At 36.4% G+C, this 7,013-nt stretch overlaps 1 pseudogene; it reads left to right on the top strand.

Annotated features, from left to right (window-relative positions):
- Nucleotides 1–6,548: 6,548 nt before the first annotated feature.
- Gm23666 lies at nt 6,549–6,664 on the top strand (annotated as a pseudogene).
- Nucleotides 6,665–7,013: the final 349 nt, after the last annotated feature.

A 7,013-nucleotide genomic window follows, 5' to 3' on the forward strand; every position in this document is an offset into this window, starting at 1 on the left:
TTGAAAGTTAATGATCAATTATTCTTTGGTTTCTCCTCACTGTTGGAGTTTTCCTTAGGCTTGGAAGGATCCTATATTTAGTGATGGAAGGTCACTGAATTAAGGTACCTTTCTCATTGCATCATATCAAGGGTCTACTACAGACATGACAGATGACTGTTAACTTTGTCTTTATCATCTCACTGGGAACCATTTGTCTTATGTCTCCACTGCAAAGTTACTTTCCTTAATATCATATCTGTTCTGGCTTCTTTGTAAGAATGTTATGACGTGCAGATGAAACATAGGAGTAAACTGGTATACTTCTCTCTCTGAAGCGCAATGTTTAAAAATAATTTTTAGAATTATTTATTTCACTCACTAATTAATTTATTCAATAATTTATTTATAATTTATACACTTATACTATATTTCTATAATCTCTTGTATTTTCTGGATGTCATGAGCCATATTTGCTAGAAAAGGATCTTACAAACTATGATGTTACTTTCAGGTTTGGCAATTGGTACTGGCATATCATTTATCTCAAGTTTTCTCACTAACAAGGTAAAAGATTCAACTTATATATACCTGTACACATATGCAGGTGAGACCATTTAAATATATAACCAGCGTTGCAATGAAAGGAAAACCATTATACATTTAGAATATTATTCAAGGTAGATGATATAACCTGTTCAGTTTCCTGAAATAAGCTCATAATTCATCCCCTTTGCTACCTGTGTTATGAACTCTGTAGTGTTTCTGTGAAATGTGAATTTTTATCACACATAATTTTTATCACTTCTACAATGATATTTATGCAGAAATAATAGCTGGCTGGAAAGACAATATTTCTTCTGCATATTTCATTTGAAGGAATAAAATTGCTGCATTTTCTGCTAAGTTTCATTCAGGTTTTTGTGTAGCCCATGTCCTCACCACCTCTCACCACCATGGAAAAGAGATTTAAATAATGTTTAAATAACACTATATATCTTTCTGAGCTATCCTTAAATTCTAGTTCTTCAAGTCATAAAAACACAAATATGATACATCAATTTTATGTTTAATCAGATAACTGTTTAATGATGGAAAGCAAGTGTGTTATTTTAATTAATTTCCTCGTTTGGATAAAATATCTTGACAATTGCGACATTAGGAGAGAAAGGAAAATTGGTCGCTATCCTGGATTTGGTAGATCACTGTGGGAAAGCCAAGGAAGGAATTTGAAACATCTAATCATAGTCAGGAAGAGAAAGTAATGGTTGGAAATTGTATCTTGGTTATTCTAAGTTTCTGGGCTAATATCCACATCAACACATGAAACTCAAGAAGAACGAAGACCAAAGTGTAGACACTTCACCCTTCTTAGAATTGGGAACAAAACACACATGGAAGGTGTTACAGAGACCAGGTTTGGTGCTGAGACGAAAGGATGGACCATCTAGAGACTGTCCCACCCAGGGATCCATCCCATAATCAGCCACCAAATGCAGACATTATTGCATACGCCAGCAAGATTTTGCTGAAAGGACCCGATATAGCTGTCTCTTGTGATGCTATGCCAGTGCCTGGCAATATTGAAGTGAATGCTCACAGTCAGCTATTGGATGGAATACAGGGCCCCCAATGGAGGAGCCTAGGAGTGGGATAGTGGGGTAGTACTATATTCAATTTTCTGAGATACCACCAGATTGATTTCCAGAGTGGTTGTAAATCCCACCAGCAATGGAGGAGTCTTCCTTTCTCCACATCCTCTCCAGCATCTGCTGTTACCTGATTCTTTGCTCTTAGCCATTCTGACTGGTGTGAGGTACAATCACGAGGTTGTTTTGATTTGTATTTTCCTGATGATTAAGGATGTTGAAAATTTCTTTGGTGCTTCTTGGCCATTCAATATTCTTCCGTCTCCTGTGAGACTTTGCCAGTGCCTGGCAAATATAGAAGTGGATGCTCACAGTCATCTATAGGATGGAACACAGGGCCCCCAATAGAAGAGCTAGAGAAAGTACCCAAGAGGCTGAAGGGGTCTGCAACCCTATAGGTGGAACAACAATATGAACTAACCAGTACCCCCAGAGCTCATGTTTCTAGATGCATATGTAGCAGAAGATGGCATAGTCGGCCATCATTGGGAAGAGAGGCCCCTTGGTCTAGCAGACTTTATATGCCCCAGAACTAACAGGGGAACGCCAGGGCCAAGAAGTGGGAGTGAGTGGGTAGGGGAGCATGTTGTAGGAGGGTATAGGGGACTTTGGGGATAGCATTTAAAATGTTAATGAAGAAAATATCTATTAAAAAAGAAAATTCTTTGGTTAGCTCTGAGCCCCATTTTTTAATGGTGTTATTTGGTTCTCTGCTGTCTAACTTCTTGATTTCTTTCTATGTATTGGATAGCCCTCTATCAGATGGAGAATTGGAAAAGATCTTTTCCCAAACTGTTCATTGCCATTCTGTCCTATTGACAGTGTCCTTTGCCTTAGAGAAGCTTTGCAATTTTATGAGGTCCCATTTTTCGATTTGTGATCTTAGAGCATAAGCAATTACTATTTTGTTCAATAAATTTCCCCTGTGCCAAAGATCACAAGGGTCTTACACACTTTCACTTCTACTAGTTTCAGTGTATCTGGTTTTATGTGGCCGTACTTATCCATTTGGACTTGAGCTTTGTACAAGGATAAGAATGGGTCGATTTGCATTTTTCTACATGCTGACTGCCAGTTGAGCCAGCACCATTTGTTGAAAATTCTGTCTTTTTTCCCATTGGATGGTTTTAGCTCCTTTGCCAGTGATCAAGTGACCACAGGTGTGTGGGTTCATTTTTGGGTCTTCAATTCTATTCCATTGCCTGTCACTGCACCAATACCATGAAGTTTTATCACAATTGCTCTGTAGTACAGCTTGAGGTCAGGGATGGTGATTCCACCAGAAGTTCTTTTATTGTTGAGAATAGTTGTGGCTATCCTGTGTTTTTTTCTATTCTGAGTGAACTTGCAAATTTCTTTTTCTAACTCTATGAAGAATTGAATTGGAATATTGATGGGGATTCCATTGAATCTGTAGATTGATTTTAGTATGATGACCATTTTTATTATATTAATCTTGACAATCCATGAGCGTAGGAGATCTTTCCATCTTCTGAGATCTTCTTTGATTTCTTTCTTCAGAGACTTGAAGTTCTTGTCATATAGATCTTTCATTTTCTTAGTTAGAATCACACCAAGGTATGTAATATTATTTGTGAGTATTGTGAAGGCTGTTGTTTCCTTAATTTCTTTCTCAGCCACTGTATCCTTTGAGTAGAATAAGTCCACTGATTTAATTTTACATCTAGCCACTTTGCTGAAGTTGTCTATCAGGTATAGTGGTTCTTTGGTGGAATTGGGGGGGGGAGTTAAGTATATTAGTACATCATCTGCAAATAGTGATATTTTGGTTTCTTCCTTTTCAATTTGTATCCTTTTGACCTCCTTTTCTTGTCTCATTGCTCTGGCTAGGACTTGGGTACTATATTGAATAGGTAGGTAGAGAGTGGGCAGCTTTATCTAGTCCTTGATTTTAGTGAGATTGCTTCAAGTTTCTCTTCATTTAGTTTGATGTTGACTACTAGTTTGCTTTAAATTGCTTTTCTACCTATAGGTATGGGCCTTGAATTCCTGATCTTTCTAAGACTTTTATCATGAAAGTGTGTTGGATTTTGCCAAATGCTTTCTCAGTATCGAATGAGATGATCATGCTGTTTTTGTCTTGAGTTTGTTTATATAGTGGATTACATTGAAGAATTTCTGTAATTTGATCCGCCTCTGCATTCCTGGGATGAGGCCTATGTGATCATGATGGATGATCGTTTTGATATGTGTTTGGATTCAGTTTGCTAGAATTTTATTGAGTATTTTTGCACTGAAATTCTTAAGGGAAATTGGTCTGAAGTTCTTCTTTTTTGGGTGTTTGTTTGGTTTAGGTATCAGAGTAATTGTGGCTTCATAGAAAGAATTTGGTAGTGTTCCTTCTGTTTCTATTTGTGGAATAGTTAGTAGAGTATTGGTGTTAGGTCTTCTTTGTAGTTCTGATAGACCTCAGCACTAAACATATCTGTTCCTGGGCATTTTTTGTTTGTTTGATTGTTTAGGAGACTATTAATGACTGCATCAATCATGGGGTAATGGGACTATTTAGATCATTTATGTGATCCTGATTTACCTTTGGTAGTTGGTATCTGTCTAGGCAATTATGCATTTACTCCAGATTTTCCAGTTTTGTTAAGTATAGGCCTTTGTAGTAGGATCTGATGAATTTTTGGATTTTCTCAGTTTCTGTTGTCAAGTCTTTTTTTTTCATGTCTGAATTTTTTGATTTTGATACTGTCTCTGTGACTTCTGATTAGTCTGTTTAAGGAGTTATCTGTCTTGTTGATTTTCTCAAAAACCAGTTCTTGGTTTGATTGATTCTTTTTCTAGTTCTTTTTCTTTCTCTTTGGTTGATTTCAGCCCTGAGTTTGATTATTTCCTGATATCTACTCCTTTTGCATGTATTTCTTTCTTTTTGTTCAAGAGCTTTCAGATGTGTTGTCAAACTACTGGACTATGTTCTCTCCAGTTTCTTTAAGAAGCACTCAGATTGAAATAATCCCAAGCATTATTTCAGAAACCCATGGACTGTGACTGGTCTTCCATAACAACAAAAACAATAGAAAGCCCACATACGTGCAGAAGTTGAAGAACATTCTACTAAATGATAATTTCGTCAAGGAAGAAATAGTGCTAAGAGGAAAAATATGATTATGCTTCTAAAACATAACTTAGAATCTATTCTCTAAGGCTGAACTCAGTTGGTCAAATCAAGAACACTCTAAGGCTTTATATGAGACTGTGTTCTCAGATATACTTGTTATTAAACCCCACCTTCATGTACTTATGGTTCTTTACAAGGTTTGTGAAATGTACTGCTTTAACTACTAGATGCAGAAGCCAAATGAATGCCCATAGGACTCCAGAGAATATGCAAAAAATGTTTGTCAGAAAAAACTATAACTTTTAGTATTTTTGAGCAACAAGTAAATATATATGTTAACAGACATACATGTGTGCATATAACTATCAAATTACAAAGGTGTGGCTTAATATTTCATTGTACTTTGCCAGTACAATGAAATTCTGTTTACCTTATTATCAATAATTAGCTTGCATAATTTTAAAACATTATTAAATGAATTCACATGTAAAAATATTCCTATTAGTGCTCTTTGGAGGAGGATGTGGGAGTGAGCAGGACTGACAATTTGCCTTTCATCTAAATATTATTAAAATTACTGCATATTTTGTTTCAAATTTTTAAAAATGCATTGCTTCAAATAATTAACAAATGCTGACATATTTTTTTTCTCTTTTCAGCCTTGTCAGGTTAGTTACATACAAGGTCATATTCTGATAGCAAAGGTGGCACCTAGAAATTTTCTGCCCCAAGCACTGGTCAGACAGTATAATAATACAACAATTATTCCATTTTATGTACATATAAGAACTGGAAAAGGAGCACTAAAGTAATGATTTGTCTTCATTATTGACACTTATGTGGTATTCAGAGTATAATTCTTATCCTAAAATCACTTTTTGTTTGCAGTTACAACATACAATAGCATAAACGATAGTATCCTGTAATTGGAGACATTTCTAACTGTACCTGTCATGTGTTAGCTGTTACTGGAATTTTTTCCAATTGATTTAACCTTGGCTGCATAAATTTAAAACATGGCCAGGTTCCAAAAGTCTTTCACCATTAAGTATTGTAGTTCAAATTGTGCACGTGCACACACACACACACACACACACACACACACACACACACACACACACAGCAGAGCAATCAGTACCTTTCTAAAGTAAACATTCAAAAAATTAAGTTAAATGCCTCAATTTATTTTAGTATTTTAAATTCAGAATGGCAGTGTATATTAATGTTTGGGATTTGACAAAGCATAAAACAAATGAATTTGGAGCCTTATACGGTTACACCTGTGTGAAGTTACTGAGGTATATAAACAATATGGTACTATATATAGGAAAAATGTGTCCCATGTACTACAGCTTCCTACACTTTTCCAGATACATTCCTTTTATAACTTTAATATACATATGTATGTATACATACATATATGTGTATATATATACATTAGATTTTATTTATTTTATATACATGATGAGTACACTGAAGCTGTCTTCAGACACACCAGAAGAGGGCATCAGATCCCATTTCATATGGTTGTGAGCCACCATGTGGTTTCTGGGAATTGAACTCAGGACCTCTAGAAGAGCAGTCAGTGCTCTTAACCTTGAGTCATCTCTCCAGCCTCATTTTATTATATTTTTAAATTAAAATGCAAATGCACCACTTCTTCCCTCATTTTATCTTCCTCCTCATATTCCCTCCTTTCTTCCAATCCTTCCTATAACACCACCTCATTCCCTCAAGTTGATGGCCTCTATTCTTTTGGTTATTACTGCATTTCATTTTAATACTATTCCCAATAAGCTTTAGCATAATAATTTTATGTAGGCAAAAAACACGAAGCAGCCCCTGAAAGTTTCTGGTTCATGTGTGCGTTGGTAGGTGGCAGATATGAGACAGCCTAAGTGTTCTGAGTGTTCTGACCTATGAACATCTGGATAATAAGAATTCTACCATTCCCTGAGACCACCATCATCCTGGTGCAATGGAACCTAGACAGGGAATTAGTCTGAAATCACCACCACTCCAGTATCAGACAGGTCAATAAGGGGCTCCAAGTTGTGAAGCAAACAGGAGACCAGAACCTGTGATCACAGGCCCAGCTCACCCGCAAGTACCCAGAAGAGGTGTCCATACAAGTGCAAGGCATGAGAGGAGGAGAGTCTGCTCCATCATCAAGCACTTTGCTCTTTTGAGTAGGCTCCAAACATTGCAGGAATTGTGGGTAACCCAGCTCTGAGGATGCAAGTGTGGAAGAGATTACCACATGTGTCCCAATAGTGACATGGATGAGGAAGATATTCCTT

Source organism: Mus musculus, chromosome 8 (assembly GCF_000001635.26).
Source record: "Mus musculus strain C57BL/6J chromosome 8, GRCm38.p6 C57BL/6J".
Taxonomy (NCBI): domain Eukaryota; kingdom Metazoa; phylum Chordata; class Mammalia; order Rodentia; family Muridae; genus Mus; species Mus musculus.